General features: G+C 41.3%; 1 protein-coding gene across 4 annotated transcripts in view; it reads right to left on the minus strand.

Moving 5' to 3' along the window:
• Positions 1 to 19,542, minus strand: part of PAG1 (phosphoprotein membrane anchor with glycosphingolipid microdomains 1) — a 105,559-nt gene that overhangs the window by 25,168 nt on the left and 60,849 nt on the right. For 3 of the 4 annotated variants that reach the window (XM_030445341.1, XM_030445343.1, XM_030445342.1), the window contains exon 3: positions 13,684 to 13,745. The exons of the other annotated variant lie outside the window; for it this stretch is intronic. The gene's annotated coding sequence lies outside the window, so the exon portion shown is untranslated. The remainder of the gene's footprint in view (positions 1 to 13,683; positions 13,746 to 19,542) is intronic. 4 annotated transcript variants of the gene reach the window in all.

Raw genomic sequence — 19,542 nt, forward strand, 5'->3', positions numbered from 1 at the left:
AGCCTGTAGCTTGTACACTTGAATTTGATGAATAACAAATGACTAAAAAAATATCCTTTTCCCCTCCTTCCTCCAGTCTGTTCCTTTTGCTGCCTGTTGGCATCAGTTTTTCTGCTATTTAAGCATCACTAATGCTTCCAGACTTGCCCTGCCTCTGTGTTTTCCCATGTTCCCCTCTATCATTAGCACCAATGTGCAGCACTGCAGAGAGACTCATCATGCCTCCTGCAAAAAGTTTTGCTACTACTTAGACTTCAGAGCTGCCAAAGCATGACGACAGAGAAGCAACTGCTGGTAGGCAGGAGAAGCAGAGCATTGCATCCCTTCATGAAACTGACAACCAGCCTGGCTTTCTTCTTCCAGGCTTCAGTTTTGTGCTGACTGAAATCATTACTTTTTCCCCAGAGAACCTGGTCTTGTTAAGGTTTTGAAGACAAGGGAGAAGGATAAGACTGGAATTTGATGTAAACCAATACTGGATACAGGATAACTGCTCTCCAGGGACAGGAGAGGCAGTCAAGGCAGACTAGGTAAGAAGAGCAGTCTTACACTGGTGATGTTATGAGGGGATGAGCAGACAGCAAGCTCAAAACCTCAGCTCTGCAGATGAGATCACACTTTGCACACACACACACACACACACACACACACAAAAGCACCCGCTGCCTCCACACTGCATGGCCAGGAAGCCTCCATGTCTGTTGCCTTGCCTCCTTCTGTACCTTCATCCACCCTCAGAGTCCCATTCCTCCTGCCACAGCCACCTCCTCTTTCTTTCTGGAGGCTGTGCTGGTGCTGCCACAGTTCACCTCCAACAGCTCCCATGGCCCCCTGAGCTGTATTCAATTCTATACCCACCTCAAGGCTTAGTTCTTCTAAGCAGGGCACTGCCACTCTTTCCACTAACTGAGTATATCTCATCCTGGGCACCATTTTTTGCTTAGCACCTCCTCCTCCCTAAACTGTTTTTGTTTAACAATATACTAGTCAAACTCCTTATAAAATGGCTTGCACTGGTATTAACAACTATTCATTACTTTGGTTATGATTAGGATGCCCAAGTGATGAGAAAAGGCAGGGAATGTCAGAAATACAAAGAAATACATGAAAACACACTCTTAGAAAGAGGATGAAACAACAGGAATTAAGTAATAGGAGTGCTTGCCTACAACCGTGATAAATAACAGTAAGTAACATCCAAGACACTAACATATATATGAATATTAGGCATCATCTCAAGAACATAATTAGCTACAACATCCCCTCTGCCCTGTCCCCCAGCCATTTCAACAGTTAATCGACTTTTACAATTTACCATCACATCACTATTACAATGCCCTGTTCAGGTCTGATTTTCCTTCACCAAGCACTCTGGGGTTCATCCACTTTATCTTCATTTCTTGAGAAATCTTCCATGCTCAGGCTTGCTGTAATACCATCCTGAACATGGCTCATTTTAAAGGAAAACCTAACACTATATGGCAAACAAACCTCTTTTTATCCTTTTCCATCGCTTAGGGTGACAGTTTTATTGTAAAGCAATCAGATTCTGCAGAACCAAACTGTTTTCAGAGAAACCACTCACACATCAGGAGGCTGACCATTAGTTACTGAAAGCTGAAACACAGGTGAATTTGATGGCAGCAATAGTATATTAATTTTTCCATTTTTTAAAAAGATTTTCTCAATTGTGATGAACAGCAGGCTAAGTGCCTGAAGAGAAGAGGTCATCCAGCTCTGAATTTACTTGGACACAATATCAAACTGATGCTCTTATTTCAGAAAAACAACCATTCCATCCTCTTGGAGAACCCTTTTTAAATTTTCAGTTGACTTGTGACACAACCACAGACCTTACTTTGGGGCAGCTGCTAAACTACTTGCTTTGCTCTCTGTTTCTGTGAGTTATTCAACCAACAGGAGAAATGCAAGACTGAGTTTAGCTGGAAGAAAGCAAAAACAACAAAGCCTCATCACTCTCTTTACCCCAGTTTCACAGCCTAAAAATATCAGAAAGGAGCTAATAGATAATATGTGAGCAAAAAGGAGAACCTAGATTCGTGAGGGATAATTTATTCTTAGAAAATCCTTAATTTTGAAATGGTTACACAGGGGCATGCACTGACCCAAATAGACCATGGCTCCGATCATTCCCTTGTGCCTGCAAACAGATAAAACGCTGACGTGTACCAAAATGGTTTGGGGCAAAGAAGCAAGCAAAATCTGCACGCAAACTGCCAAAAAAAGAAAAATTGCAGCAGCTGGTACACAACTGCTAATAGGCAAAGGCAGCCCTGCTGGCAAACACAAGCAAAGGGAAAACAAGGAAAAGGCAAAATGATGACTGAAAATTCAAAGTTCCTTCCAAATGGATGGGGAAAACAAGGCAGTTATCTACTGCTGCCTCAGAAGGACAGTAATTTGATTCATTTCTGGACTCCAAATTTATTCCACTGTGCTAGTACTGCCAAGTGATCAAGCCTCAGGAACACTGATTTCTCCCTGGTGCAGCTTTCTGACTTGGCTTGATTGCCCACATTGCTGTTCTGTGGCTCTGCAGATGACACTGGAGGACTGGGAGACCATGGGTCAAACCCACAGTGCTGAGTAACAGAGCACAGCACTGCAATAATACAGGCAGCAACTACAGTTTTCCCTCCTTTCTTTCTCTCAGCTCTTCCAAAGTTTCTTCATTTTCTATCAACAAAGACCCAGGTGCACTGCAGGCCCAGTGAAATGTCTCAAGTGTGACGTGACAGGTAGGAGTCAGCTACCCATCATGAGAGGTGCAAGATGCCCAAATGTCTATGAGTGACTGACGTGTCTGAGTTCCAGGCTCTACCAGGCAAGGAAGGCTGGCAAGGGATGCAGCTGACTGGCCCATGGAGAAGCTATTCAGTTGCCTAAATACTGGCAGCTAGGATCACTTGAGTTGTTTGAGGACATCCAAGCTATCTGGATGTCTATGCATGGAAATGAACAGCTTGATACAGGAACTGCAGAAGCTTTGTGCCAGTCTGGAGAGGCAGCTGGAGGCCAAGAGGCATAGCCTGTGGCATTTAAAACAGCATTCAATGCCCTCTCTTTAAGCAGTTGAAACCTGAAGCTGGATGTGGTTGGCAGACATAGCACTGGACCTACAGAAATCCCATGATTCTAAAACACTGATTAGAGACTAAGAACAATGACCCAGAACCTCTCAAATTGCATGAGCTGCTTCTGGGTGGGCAACTGACAGGGGCCCTGATCACCACTGACTGCAAGAGGGTCTGAAGGTGCTTTGCATGTACTTGCCTAAATTTCGGAGCTTTCATTTGCACTTCAATCTCATACAGTTGTGCTTAATCATTACACAGACACAAGTGTTTTCCTCTACAATCCTTTGCTACACAAAACTGAAAGCTTTTAGTGCTAAATCCTTCCCAGAAATCCTTAACAATTTCTACAGGAATGAAACATTGTTGTTTAGTACCAGAAAAACACTTTTCTCCATGCAGAACACCACCAGTTCACCACACTCCTTCTACCTGGCAGGACAAAAGATGAATGTCCAGATTTTCAGAAACTACCACAGACCTTGTAACATTTGATTATATCTTATAATTATTATCTGATGGCACTTAGGACTCTGGGTAGAGAAGAAAAGAAGCAAATAAAATCACATGAATTTAGTTGTATGAATATTTAAGATCCCTCTGCTGGAGCATCAATGCGTGGGCTCACATCAACATTACATTAAAAGTCCCTACTTAGCTACAGAATGCATGTGTAAGCACAAGATTAGCAAACAACCACCAAAAGACCCATATTCAGGAAAAAAAATACACTCTTCTCTCTTCATGAACATTTTTAAACAAAGTGTTCGTTTCCCAGTAATTTTTCCCCATTAAATTTTTATGTTACTGCAAAGTGATAGGTATGCAGGCAATTTCTGCTCCAATTCTGTTCCCAGTAGCCCTTATATAATAACTGCAGGCACAATGGTGTCCCCACTATGGAATTACATGCAATTCTAGGTTTCTTTTCACTTAATGCAACATTAACACATACATCCACATCCTAAAATATTAAACCTGCATTAGAGACAACTCTTTTCCCAGCAAATTTACATAAAAGTAGAATAACTAATAAAGCCTTTTATTACCCTGTTAGAGACCAGCAACATTTATAAAGCTCCAAGAAAACGCAAAGCCCTTAAGAAAAACACAAAAGTATTCAACAGAAACTTTCCAGCAATTTCAAAAATTCTAAGTCAAGTCATAGACTTCTTTTGTGGCAATTCTCACTTTGTCCTTAATACTGGTGTGCTACAGAAAAATAGCTGAAGTGTCCTGCAGTTAGTGCTAAGCATTAGTTACTATTTAGTGAAAGAAAGTTGAGACTTAACTATCAGCCTTCAGTGTAAATCTGCTGAGACTGAGTCTCTTCCCAGAGTAAATGTAATATATTTCTGTAAATAGATGGGATATAAATAAAGTAGGGGCTCTGTAGAGTTTAAAACAGGAATTGCCACTTGATTAACAGGCTTATGGAAATGTTACTTAGAAGTAGTTGCTTTAAAGTCTCAGCAGTCTGGTCCTGATGCCTGTTGTGTAAAACCATCTGCTGAACAGACAAAATCGATCCCTGAGTGTGTCCTGCTTGGTTTGTAAATTTACCTACTGTGACTAAGCACATAACTCATTATTAAAAACAGTTAGACCTGGTCTTTCCTGAGGGTAAACTAATGTTTCTCATAATCCTTAAAAAACCCACACAAAAAGAGATAAGGAATAGGTAAAGCATTTAAATAAGAGCTGTTATTTGACAAGCTTACTCTCATGGCCTGAATCAACATGCAAACATGGACTCCAAATCATCTTCATGAGATAATTATAGTTCATAATTGGCACTTCTAAAGTGTTTTCATAGAGCTGTGCAAATATTGACTAATTAGCCACACCAGAATCCTGTGGGGTAGGTGAGCAAGTGTACTAACTTCCTTTAATATCCAAGCAAATTGCTGAGATGAAAAAATCCAAACCCTGCATATCCGAGGGGCTTGGAAGGTGGGGAGGGTCCAGCTCCTGTCCCTTGCCCATCCCATGTTACTCTGTCTGCCAGCATCTTTTCTGGTCCTCTCTTCCAGAGAGAGAATGAACTGAACTCTACGTTAGCAGAGCTCTAGAAATAGTGACCAAACCTTTGCTCGTTCTCTAAGGTCCCATTAAATCAAAGGTCTAGATATTCAAATGTCAAAATAGTGCCTGAGGTTTTGATTCAGGTACATGCAGTATTTACATGAGGATAGCAGCCTCTTCTGCTGAGTAACACTCAAAAAACCATGTACTGCACTAGTATGGCTTACTGCCAGGGAAAGAAAAAAAATTACACAGGTACTTGTGACTAAATAGTAGAAAAAGAGCTCTACATGTATGGAGTAAGATAATAATAAATTAGAGAAATATTATCTACTGTATACCCACAATGAAGGGTGAAGAAAGTGTGGAAGTCCCATTAGAGCCTCCCTCACCTGACTATTTTATCAGGTAATCAAGCATGGAAGGCAAGCAACATCATTTGTTGTAGAATGCTCTCGAATGCTCCTGAAAAGGTAGGGGGTGTGACCCCTTTGCCGTGCCCATCCCCATGTTTGAGGAACCAATTCAATCGGCCCATAATCCTGTGCTACCTGCACCAGGGATTCGCTGTGCTACAGGTAAACACACTGGGTGTCCAATAATACGTTGTGTTGGTGTGTGGTGGCGGGGACATGGTCACAGAAACACTGTACAAGTAAAAGTTACTGTGCAATAAAGTTGAAGCTTGTTTATCGACCATATTGGTTGCATTAGTTTTCCCTCACCGTCTCCAACAATCATTGGTCTCAAAAAAAGGTCTGAAAACAGAGTGAAGACCCTTGGAAGTCACAGCATCTGGAAAGTCAAATATACCACTGCTTATTTCAGTTCAGTTGCTGTGAATATCTTAGCATTTTGTCCCCATTCAATCCACCTCTTGAATTAAATTGCCCTAAGGAAAGCAATGATTAGTCAGTAGTGTCTCAGGTTTTCTGGTTTTAACCAGCAAACGCTAACGATGGCTGTATTCCAGAGTTTGTTATTAATCACTACATTCAAGGGTGACAAACAGGTCTTTTCCAAACTGTATTATTACAAGCTTGCAACCTATACAATATACCTGCACAATATGAATAATTTTTATTTGGTGTAATCCTGCTTTGTCTGTTGAAGCCACTGGATATATGTTGTGTCTAATGTCAGCAACAATCTCTTTAGGGCACAGATTGTGTTCCTGTGGTTTTGTAAAGCCTCATTCATAGTTATAATGCCATATAAATTAAATAAATAAGGATCTGAGGGAATTTATTCTCCGTTTATCAGGAATTCGCAAGTGAGGCTTTACATATTTTTAATGCATTTCATTAAGATAATATCTTCCAGAGATCTAGTTCACTTCTGTTGTTTAGAAAATGGGAAATGGCTTTTAATTTAACTGCTGCGACCATCTAGGTAAAAATAATAACAGATCAAATCAAGTCAGTCCAGTGATGAGTTGAATACTAAATCCAGTGTTATACCACTCTGAAGTGAATATTCATGTGGAACAAGAAGCAGGGTTTCATCCCTGATATAAAGCACTAACATGATATTTTAACTGCTGCATTAGTTATCTACATTGGGCAAGGCTAGACAAAACAAATCGTAGGAACTGAACAGAACTGGATGCTCTACTGAGCAAAACTCATCAAAAAATGCCCAAACCCAAGGAATTCAGATTAAGTGGCTCAGGCTGCAATACAATAAAAGAGAGAAAAGGGCTTCTGTGCTTGTGGTTTGTAGTGGTAGAAATAACAAATATGGAGAAACAGTATGACAAAAATTGCTAACATGTTCTAAATTTGGCACTCCTGGCCATTTGTCCCCCAAATGCTGGAGAAGGGGCTGGGGAACATGGCCACAGAAATGTATTGTCAGTAGTAACATAGAAGAGTCATAAAACCAAGCAAGTTGTTGATAAGGCTCCATATGCTACATTTTTTTTTCTCTTCAGGAGGAAAAGACAAAAGAAAACAGCAATTTGTATCTCTACATAGAAAGGAGTTAATGAAAACATGCATTCAGCCTGTTCTGAGGCTTTGATGAGCATCTCAGAGGACCTCAGGAGACCCCTGGGCTCTCGCACCTGGAGCTGGCAAGTGGCTTTGTTCTGAAAGAATAAAAATCATAGAGTAGGGCAAATGCCTCTTTTCAGGTACACTGGACTTCATCTACAGTAGGTAAAACACAGCAATACTGGTAAAATGAGTCATTGGTGTTATTAGGAAGGTGAATTGTCCTGGCCAGCCTTCTGTCCTTAGAGCTGTGCAACTTCACAAGCCTGTAAGGTGAGAGTTTGGTCCCTATGCCCAGAGTGTGTAATTACAGACATTTCCCATCCTTCAAGATGTCAAGCCCAAGTCATCACATCCATAATTTTTGTAGCTTTTCTTTTTGGTTGTTAACCTAAAACCTGTAAAAGGAACAACGTGTAAGGTCATGTCTGCACACTGGGATGGAAAATGCCTCCATTTGCACAGAGTTAATAACATGTCCTAAAATGTCCATTCACTCTCAAAAGACATTAGCATCTATTAGCAGCTGCACATCCTCTGAGTGCAGATGAGTGCTGGGAAGAGGTACTGAAAGGCTTTGTCCTAGAATTACATGTCACTGCTTCACATGTGATGAGAGGAAATTATTTTAATTGCCCATATCAGTCCAGAACTGAAGTGGTCCTATATTGGTCTCTATCTTGGTACAAGTAGTGTGAACGCCTTTCTTTGCTCAGTGTTGCTTGAGTAGAACATGTACACAGCTGAATGTCTAGAAAGACTCACCACTTAATAAACCGAAATAAAATTGTTCCAATAAAATAGCTTTGCAAACCACTAGCTAGTAATGATAGTTTTTGATCCCAAGTCTTACATACAAAGATCTGATTTCTTGGAAGTAGAAGCACTGCAAGAACATGGACTGTTTTTTGTTTTGTTTTGTTTTTTTCAGATGAATGTTACATTTCAAATGTCACAAACCATATTAAATACATTCAAAACTGGCTCTGGGATTTAAAGAAAAAAAAAACCACTTACACTGTCATAGGAAGGTTGGTGGTGATCCCAGTGCTTATGAGCATGAGAGAAATACGTGATTTTTTTTTTTAAGCATCATTATCTAGTGGCCTTGAGTGCTAAACAAAACAAGGACTATAATGCCTACTTTAATGGGGTTTGTCTCAGTAATGCTCCTAAATGGAATAAACTACATTAAACTCAGGCAAGCTACAAAGAGAGATAAATGGCAAAACAATACACAGAAACCCTAAAGATTCTTTTAATCTATTGTTAACTGGGTTACCACCCACGGCATTCACAGTTAACTGTGGTTTTGTAATCCATTGCTGAATTTTACAAATAAAATAGAAATGTTGTTGTCCTTCTGTTTAAAACAACAAATTAAATACAGCCTGAATTAAGCTCCAGAATGGCTGGCTTGGCAAATACTGTGCTAGAACTGGCTGGGCACTTATTTTCTTCTTTAAAAATAAGGACAGCATCTCCCCTGCAGTTTTTCCTTAAAGTATACAGAGGGAATCTCACCTTGCTGAGATAGTCCTGCACATAAGCTGAGCCTTTGCACAATACAAGAAGGATGCCCTGGGCAAACCAAAGACCTCACATGCTCCCTCACTGATCACTGCCATTCCCCATGGCTCCCGTGCTGCAGGGACAGATGGAAACAGATCTCAGTAGGCTTCAGACTGTCTGCTTAAGGGAAGGGGCACTGAATACTAGGAAGATTAATTCATTGCTGTTGTCCTCCTCCTTGTTCCTTTGTCCTCGCTCATGTCTCTTCTGCATATGCTGTCCCAGCGTGTAGCCACACTGAATTTCTTTAGCTTGATATCCCAGGTGATAAGCTAAATTTAAATCCCTCAAAAGCAATAAAATAGGTTTTCTGTTTTGCTGTATCTGTTTTGCTGTTTCTCTCACACTGAGATGGGACAATGCTCTGCAGCTGAAGAGGAATGCAGACTATAGGATTTTGGGCAGACCCTGAAGCAAAAGGAGACAGTTTACAGGTGAAATGACAACCAAGATTTAGAGGTGATGAAGCTTTTATGAGGAAAGAGTGAAATGTTTCCAGGAGTCCAGTCTTGGAAAGAGGAATTAACTCTTTGTTCATGATGTACACAAAATGTATAATCACGCACCTTATCCTGAGGTAATTTTCAGTAAAGGTTTTTAAAAATTGAAGCTGTAGCTTAAGAAACATGTAATTCATTCTGTAGTTAATTGGTTCCCCTCAGTCCTATATAGAAAAAAATTCCGGTGGTTTGTACTGCTTTTGTAAAAGGCTTGCTCTCCTGCTCTCAAGGGACTGTGAAAGGTCAATGGTGCTGAATATACATGATTTATAAAGTACTCTGGGATGACAGGTGCTGTGTAAATGTAAAATATTATTAGAGCATACTCTCCTTAATTGACACATTCTAAGATGGAACTGGCTGTGCCACAATAGCAGAACTAAGAAACTGAGTTTGTCTGATGACAGAGGATTGTCCCACACTACCAAGGACCTACAGTATCTCATGGGCAAATTTACACAGTGCTGAAAGTTATTGCATTTCATCTGGAAGAGGTGATATGTAGATATGAATTTGAAGATCATAGAATCATAGAAAATAAGGGGTTGGAACGGACCTCGAAAGATCATCTAGTCCAACTCCTCCTGCCAAAGCAGGGTCACCTACAGCAGGTCACACAGAAATGCATCCCAGTGGGCTTTGAATGTGTCCAGGGAAAGAGACCCCACAACCTCCCTGGGCAGGCTGTTCCAGTGCCCTGTCACCCTCATAGTGAAAAAATTCTACCTTATATTTATACAGAACCTCCTATGCTCCAGTTTATAACCATTGTCCCTTGCCCTATTGTTATGTTATATAGAAATTACCAAGTAGGCAAAGATCACAGATTACTCCGTACCATGATGAAAAAGTGGCTTCAGAGGAAGCTGTAGGCACAGGAGATCCTACGAAGCCCACTCACCTTCCACAGAAACTCTGCCTTACACAAGCTGGTTCTCAAGAGTATGCCAGAGATGCTTGGCATGCCATGGTCCTCATGTGCTTTGCAAAGCCACCCTCAGGTGGCACTTTCAAACTCAAAATCATTAATCCTGTTTATTCCTGACTTTGATGGAGGCTTCCAAGTACCCCTTGCAGTGAACCTTGAGATTTTTTTCCTTACACCTATATCCAAAGAAGTTCCATAAAAAACAGTCTCTCACTGAACTGAGTGAGAATGAGCCTGACTGGACTGTAAGTCCCATCCCCTCTCAGGGAAGCATAAATTATACTTTCACCTCACTTTTTGGGACTGATTCCAATTTCTCTCTTTCATCTGACCACAATGGTCTATACTTTAACACAGAAATAAATAATCATTTTGAAGTAGATTTTAAAGTATTTTAACAGCTGGGGCAACGACATTAGTACTCCACTTTACCGTAAATGGAAAAACTCCCATTCCCCCTCCCAAACAAAGACAGAGATTGCAGATCATATTCTGAATTCTTTTCAAAACCTAGGCCAAAAGATCTTACCAGCACAGTCTGTTCCCCTTCACATTATTATTCCCACTCTCACAGATTCTTTTATCTAATTCCCTCTCTCCCTGAAGTTTACACAGTCATTCCAAACATTTTTCAACTGCATTTCTCTTCCCTCCTCTTAAATTCACTATCTCTTACCAGCTATCTAAAACCCTTCTTCAACTAATGCTGTTTGCTTTTAGAAAAAAAATGCTATGAACAAAGTAATCCTTTTCTACCTTTTCTCCTGTGCTAAACCAAGCCATTTTAGATCCTTTTTGGGGGAAAAAAAATAAAACAACCAAACAACCAACAAAAACGCAAAAAACCAAAAAACCCAAAACCAACCAAACAAAAGAACAATCCACAAAAAAGAAAAGAACAAAAAACCCCAAAACCAAACAAAAGCCACAAAATCCCACAATACAGCACTTTATCAGAGCTTTCTACTCCTTAAGGGGAAAAAATAAAGCTCTTTTGAATGTATTTATGTTTTCCCATGTAAATTGATACATTTGTCTGTCTGGGAGGTAAAGAAGACTTGGATTACTTATATTCAAGAGAGTGCTTACATGAATTTATTGCATACAATTATTGATTTTCTAGAAAGATAAGGTTTATTCAAGGCTAACACTAATCTATACAAAAGACTTCTCATACACACAAAAAAGGCTCTTAATTTCCTCTGTACTGAAAAAATGCTATTGTATTTCTCTCTGATGACTTAAGTATTTGTTTTTTTCTCCCTTTTTTTAGGTACTTTTATTACATTTGCTTATGTGGCTACAGCTACAATGCTGCAGCAATGTCAGACAACGACACTCTTAGGTTACATTATGCATGATTAATCTGTACTCTGACTGAAAGCATTTATCATCTGGGGATTACCCTTCCAATTTGTCTTATCCCTGTGTTTCTAGTTGTCCCTTCCTAACAAGGAGAATGACAAAAATTAGTATGAGTTTTTAACCTAGGGAATGACATTTTTAGCTCTGAGGCCTATGTGTAAATGTAAATTTCCAGCTGTTAGAACAAAGAAGTAGCAAATGGGAGGCAGATTATAATGTATGGCCCATTGTTGGTAATACAAGCAAAAATCAACTTTAAAAACCCCTCAGCTATTCCAGTAATGAACACTTACTTGCTTGGGCATTTACATAGACCTGTGCCTACAGAAACAAGATCCTACCAGCTTCCTGCAATCCATGGAGTCTACTCAAATCCTCCATGTTGTTTCTTCCTCTTCTGATATTAACTATCCACAAGCTAGAACATATATTCCATTAAATACTCTTCACGTGTTTCTTCTGCTTAGCAATCTGATGAACACCCAAAGACCATTTAGAGTCTCTTCTTTGTAGCATCTACTACACAATAAAGTCAAGCGCCATCTGGAGCAATATGGACTCTATGCTCTAGAACTTTTTTCAGGACAATACTCAGCACTATAAGTTAAATCCAGTTTCTGGTTTATCTCAAGTACCACTTAGACCCTAAGTCTTCAAGCCTTTATGAAGCCAGTGCAAGCAGAGCTAACAAGGGACAGTTCTGAGCTCCCTAAGATTTCTGCTTTCCTTTGAACCCACCAGCTGCAAGCCCTAGAGCATACATGCAAGTAAGATAAGGTGCTTCTTTCTGTCTAGTATCTTTGTTGCTTCTACTATCTTATAACCATTGGAAACTTCTGAATTAACTGTCCTGGCACAGTGAACCAGAGGCATCAAGAAGCATGGATATTCAGAGCATAATTAAGACTTTAAATTCTCATTCAGGGTCTCCAGCCTTTCTCCAGCTCTTACCATCTCACGACTCTCATCTTCACATCATCCTACACATGGACCTCAGATTTCCATGAATCCTGAAAGTCCTTCCTTCTAATGTTAATCCAGCAGCAACTTCGATTGCCTTGTGTCAGGCTCATTTGTGTTTGTAATTCCTTTCACACTAGGCAATTCATTAAGGGCTCTGTTTTGATTACCAAAATGTGTGAACACAATTTTGTATCTCATCTATGCAGGGTCACTCTTATGTCAGCTCATTTTTGACTCTGACAGTCTTTTCCCATCCTAAAGGCAAAAATCAGTGTTTACATTTGGTTAGTTAAAATATTTACATTGCACATTCAAATGATGCCTTTTCCCATTGACAGGGCTCTCTGTGGTATTTCCTTCTGTACCTACTATGCAGCGGAAACAGATGATCAAGATGAATATTCTGAGTGTCTCTAAACAAGCAGATTAAGGAAACCAGCAGCACAGCCACCCTTCACTAACACTGCTGGACTCTGTAGTAGCCACACGGGCTGTGTAATTTGCCCACCATAGCATCAAAGCCTGTCTTTTAGGCCCTCAAATCAGAAAAACTAGATAATTTCTAGTCATTCTGCATTTCAAATAGATTCTTCCTCTATTGGCTGTTTATAATCTCACTTGGGGTTTGAGGTAGACTAATACACTAAAGGTTGTGGGAGAGGAGGTAAGAATGATGCTGCTTGCTGCTCACCAGACTGCCTGCAGATAAAAGCTTCCAGCACCATGTGTTTAAGAGGTGTGGATATGATGGAGGCTGCAACCCAGCATAATAAGAGAGAAGTTGAGAAGTAAAGTTGACCCTTCTCCTGCCAAGGAAAAGGGAAGGACACAGAGTTTTGGTATTTGCAGGAATCAGAAAACACACTGGACTCTCCTTCTTAAAACTTCAAAGTTGAATAGAATACTGTAGGTGATGCTGAACAGGGACCTGCTGCACCACAAGGTACACCAGGGACACAGCATGATCCTTTCCCTAAAGGGACTGTTTGAGGCTCGCAGGAGAGAAAGAATAAGCATATACACTTCACATAGTAGTCAAATTCAACATGACTTAAGACATCATCATCTGCACAGTAAACGTTTTGCTCGTGTACTTTTACTACCAGAAGAACCACCATATGCAAGTCCTTCTGAGAAGAAATCAGATGCAGAATGAAGCAACTTGTCACGTGGGAGCCCCATAGAAATGCAAAATTGGGAAGAACCTAAAAAAGCCAGTTACCAGTGGGGATATTCCTTACCTTACAGCACCCTCCACGCAGATCTTCATACAGGCTCTTCCAGTGAGGAAGCAAAATCTGTGCTGAAAAGAAACGATGAAGGGCCAGTTAAGAAGTTATTTGCAAAGGCACTGCCTGTCGTCCACCACAAATTCGGCTGCATCTTTTTGTTTACAGAAACATATACAATAGATGAAAGCTGTGTAAGCAAAAGCTATCTATTTTAAATTGACCATGTCCACTTAGTGTCATATACTCCAGAGGAAATGGGTTGTAAAAGTCACTCTATAAATGAGGCATGAAGCATTTAGCAAACAAACTTTAAACAGGATAATTTTATGGGTGGGAGAGGGATTTGCTCCACTTTATTAAATGAACAACGAATGAAACTTTGTGTTTGTCAGTTAGAAGAGAGCAGTAAAAGTAAAGTAAGAAGCTGTAAACCACTGCAAGCCAGTGCACACAGAACAATAAATGCCCCATTTTGATTTAAGGCAAACCCACGTATATCTACATGTATTTTTATTTCTTGATAAGAATGCCTATTGTAAAGCATTCACTTTTATTATTCTGGTTCTACTTATTTGTCTCTGAAGGCAAACTCTGATTTGGTACTTCCACACTTCTGGTCCCTGGCAAGCACAAGAAAATCATTCAGATGCACAGAATGTAATCTAGGGTCTTACTTCTCGCTCTCCTGGGAGTAATGACCATAAATATCTCTCATTTAACAGATTAAAAAAAATAATAAATGGGTCTACACATGCTTATTATTCCTTTAAAATATCCTTCTTTACAGTGTAGCAGGTGTTGTCTGGAAGGTGTCCTCCTGATGAGCTTAACAGAGCACTGTTAAGATGTTGATGCCCCACTGGCAAGACACGTGGTCCAGCCTCACCCCCCCAAGTCATGTTGTCTGGCCGAGGACCCCTCTTTCAGGGAGGAGGGGCACATGGGCAAAGCCCCTGTGAGGGCAGGAAACAGGCTCACTGCCTCCCCATGAGGTGCCCAACGTGGCCCCAGCACCGAGCAGCATGGGGGGGTCTGCATGTGGACTGATAAGCAGAGCAGACACACCAGCACAAAGGAAATGGCACGAAGGCTGAGGGCCAGGATAAACCCAGGTAACTCATTCTGAGCGAGCAGCTATACAGCTGCCTCATGGTTTGCCAAAGCTTCCCCAGCTTGCAGCTCCTGGCCCTGGCTGGCTGGCTAGCAAAACCCCACCAGTTTTGGCAGGGTGACATCCAGCACGATGGGCAGCGGCTGCCGCTGCCACCAGCAGGATGTTTTCCAGAGTTCCTCCTACAAGGCAATGTGTTTATTCTTCGAAACATTTGCTCCCTAAAGATTAAAACTGAACAGAAGCACAAAGGCACTGTGTGTCCTCTGGGGCTGCTACACGCCACCGGGCAAAACAGGAGGTACGAGCTGTGTTCTCCTGAATTACACAAGAGAAACAGTGCTGCTACATGCACATGCTGGCAGAAGAGAGCAAGGTCCTCCAGAGCACTAAAGACACCCTCCTCTGTTTTATTTCCCTTTAGAAAAAAATCACCACTACGCTACCTCTCTTCCCCCTCCATTACCTCGTATGTTTCAAAAGCCACTTGTGACATTAAATAGCCAAATCTGGAGCTGTGCTTGAGGAACCCAAGCACAACCCTGAAAATGCATCAGTCTGGGCACACAACATGAACCCACAGCTACAAGGAATGCACTTTTAAGTTCATTATCACCCTCAAATAGCAGTACAAACTCTCAAAAATACACTTAACCATTACAAGGGACAGACAGCAAGAAAAACAGCAAAGAGACCTGGAGACATGCTTGGACAAAATTTATCTTTACTTCAGAACTAGAAAAATAACTGTAAGTTAAAAACTAAAAAAATCACTGAATTAATAAGAACACAGGAGAAGAATCTCCATGACATAAAATCTGTTTGGCAAAGTCTGTGCAATCTTACTTATTACAAAGAGGCTGAGAAAATAAACGCAACAACAATTTTTCTTTCTGCTGAGGCATGTGGAACAAATGTTATTTTTTTACCACTGTACAGGCTGTTTTCTACCCCAGAGAGTACCTGCAGGGCAGAGGAACTGTCTCTGGTAATAGAAAGACTTACCTTGCCTAATGGCTACACATTAATGTATTTTTATTAGTAAAATCAATTTAATATTACATACACATAGTCATTTCTGGTTTAAAAAGTCAGAAAGCTGGAGAAGGAGATTAAATGGTCTTCTCTTCCTTTGATGGGAATACATACAGATCTTCTCATTACTTGAAAGGCAAACTAAACCTGCATACTGGGGAAAGGAATAACTTCAGTAACCCTCAGCTGCAGCACGATGCCACCACGAAGCTTTACTCTCCCGAGGAGTACAGCAGACTTCACAACTTCTCCTCTGCTTTTATCACCCAGAATTTGCACGAACAACCGAACAGCAGCAACCACTACCGTGCTAGGATGAAGCTAAAACCCCTACCTCTGGTTAAGAACTCCTCTTTGTGCCGGCCCCCGTTTGCATTGTGCAGAAGACACCAAGAAAAGCCATCGAGGATGGGTGAGGGGTGTCTGAGACTCCCTCCTGTTAATGCAGCCCTAAGAGTTTCTCGCCCCTGTCCTCGGCCGCCGGTGGATTCCGTATGCGCGGCGCAGACCCCCACCTCCTCCGGCTGCCAAGGCGGCCACAGCCTGCGAACAATGCAGCCTCTGTCAGCCCGCCCAAGGAAGGCTGGCACAAAGGCACGCTCGTCTACAGACCCACACTTTTTTAAAAAAAATTCTTCTTCTTGAAGTAGGGGCTGAGGAGAACGGCTGGGAGCAAAACGCTGAGACTTGCGCTTCCCCACGTTCAGGAGGGGGAAGACGGTGCCGGCGCAGGACAGGCAACCCCGGTGCCTCGGGGAGGAGGCGAAACGTGCGGTGGTGTGAGTGCTCCCGGTCCCGCTTCGCGCTTTTTCCTTCCAGATCCGTGGGTGGCTGTGTGAGCAAGCAGCCGAAACAGGGGAGGAGTTGCACAAAACACAGTTGAAGCCCTGTCTGCCTTTTCGAGAGCAGGACTGAGAGGCGAAATCGCAGCGCGACGACCCCGCAGCGTGCCTTACCTATCCCACCTGCCACCTCTTGCCCTCCCACACCCCCTGGGGAAGCTCCTTCCTTGCTAAGGAGCTATCCCTGGAATGGACCACGGACGCGGCGACTGCTCCAAAACCACACTCCGGGGAGCCTCCGAGCACGCTGGCTGTTGGGTCTCTCCCCATGGCATTACTGGTTTAATTTTCAAGAAGGCACGATGCTTCATAATCTTAACGAGCCACTGTAGGATGAGACAGTGAATGACATCCCGAGCAGATGTTTACAGCCATCACCAGGAAGCGAAGATGACAGCAGCATCTTAAATCCCAGTTTTCTGCGAAGCTCCCCTTGGAAATCAGAGAGGCAAAGCAGAAAACCCTTTTAAAACCAGACTCCTGTATTTTTCTTGTTTTGAAAGGACTAACACGTCCTCCATGTTGCACACATTTCACAGAACTTCAGGTTTGTTTTCTCTCCTTTCGTAAAACAATAAACCCTGTGGCCTCCTTCCAGAGGAGCTGGTGATGATACCTTCTGAAACCAATTGTAATTTTACAGTTTAACTCAAACACTCCCAAGCCAAGCTCGATGAGAGCTATTTCAGATTCTTCCATATTAATTATAATTGAGATATTAAACCACTGCAACTGAACAGAGCAGCAAGCAACAATGCATTTTCTTCTAGAAGCAAACACCAAGGGACAGGCAGCCCTAGGGTGCAGCACAGCTATGAACTCATTCCAGGTCCCTGATGAACCATCGCAGCATTACAATAATTTCCCATGCAATTAGCATTAATTGGTGACTTACTGGCCCCAGGGGCCCTCTCTCACCCTATTAAGAGGTCCCACCAGGTCAGGTTTGAAGATCGTCAGTGGAGCCAGGCAGCAATCGCTGGTGCCCCACCCCTTGAGGCTCATTTTTGCTGTGAAATTTTTTGGGAACTGGCAAGGGCTAGCTAGAGTAACAATTACAGATGTGCCACTTCCAAATTAAGGCAGCTTAATGAGTTTTTAGCATGAGACAACAAAATAAGAGGAAGATTTCTAGATGGAACTTATAAACATTTTTAGAAAAACTTGTTTCAAAGCGTTCCGCTGCTCCAACATCATTTTCAGGAAAACTGCATGGCAGTGCCAGTGGATAGTAACAGCCCTGTAAAACTCTGAATCTCATACTCAAAATTCAGCTGTAAATGAACAACCACCTCTTCTAATTATATTATTTTATAACAGTTCTTAAGGAAACTTCTTCCTTTTATCTATTAATAAGATCAAGTTATTTGTCTTAAGCACCTTGCCAAATGGACTTAAGAAGGATCAGGATTGCTTTATAGCAGCAGTCAGATGACTCCATGGCAATAAACAAAATCAGATGTTATTTGATAGAAGATCGTAATATCTAAAATGTATTTCAGAGTAGCTTCCAGTTTCTCTTTTTTGCTCTGCAGAATTACATTAAGTAGTCACAAAAATCCACATACTTCTACCCTTTAAAAAATAAAGTACTGAGACTGTTACTTAGGCAAGAGAATGTCCTGCACAAGAACTGCAGGGTAGCCAGCCTACACACACTAGTCAATAATTAGTAAAGGATGCAATGTCTAATGATAAAATACATTAGGAAATGCTTGTTGCTAGAGGCAAGCAGAATACTTCAACTAAAACAGGTCAAGTATAATCAAGAGCAATGTCCTACAGGCCACCTTTATTTCTCCTCCCTTTTCTGCTTCTCCTAAGTTTCTATTCTTTATAAATCATTCCCTGGCATTACTCTTCTCATAGCATTTTCTGCCTTTTCTGTGCAGCATTATACCACAATATAACATCAATAGGCTGCTTAATGCAATACTTTGGCTTGGAGGTAATTGAGAACATTAATGATGGTTACTCCTCCTGGAAATCTTGGGTCTGGAGCAGAGGAGAGTGCTACAGCTTGCCTGTACCATTTCATTTCATCTCTAACAATTTGCACCTCTAGATTTTACTTAAGGGCTCATTTTGTACACAAACTCAAATGTGAGAACTGGAATTCAAAATATTTACATTGGTCAGCAGATGTATAGAGATTTATCATTTACATATGTGGTTTATATGACACAGCTTAAGTTTTTTTTCTTGGAGGTCCTTCTCACTCTGGATCTTTGTGATCCTATTTGATTTTTAAAGGCCTTATTGTCTTTTTTTCTCCCCCACATCTATGGCATATAAAGATTTGGCCATTTTTTTTTTTAGTGTCACATGGAAAAGAAATACTTCCAGACTGTTCTCACACATATTTCAGAAGTACAGAAGATAACCTCATTTTCACTCTTGTAACCCCCCATAGTTCCATTAGCTTCTAATACCTTTGGTTGTACACCATCCATCTACAATGGTGTACACCCCTATCTCACACCTTCTTAGCCTTAAAAAAGTACATAAAGAGGAAGATACTGCTCATGGCAGTTTAGGTGGCAAGACTTTTGTCATTCGGTGGAGAGATGGAATAAGGAACCACAGAATGAAAAGTTTTTGAGATCTTTTCTGTAAAAAACATGCAAGAGAAAGGAACACTGCATACTCTGGCAGGGACAGTAAAGTGCAGGATGTGTCTTCTGAGTTGCAGAAGGATTAGTAAATTTCCTATTATGCTGCTACTCTGAATATCTAGTTTGCTTACAGACTTTTTATAAGACACACACGGTCACACTCCTACTTTCCATCTAGAACAAAGAGACTGAGGGATACAATATTCAGTTTTCGGAAAACACAAGACCAAGAGTTTCTTTCTTCAATGAAAAATGCTACAACTTA

This window comes from Calypte anna, chromosome 2 (assembly GCF_003957555.1).
Source record: "Calypte anna isolate BGI_N300 chromosome 2, bCalAnn1_v1.p, whole genome shotgun sequence".
NCBI lineage: Eukaryota > Metazoa > Chordata > Aves > Apodiformes > Trochilidae > Calypte > Calypte anna.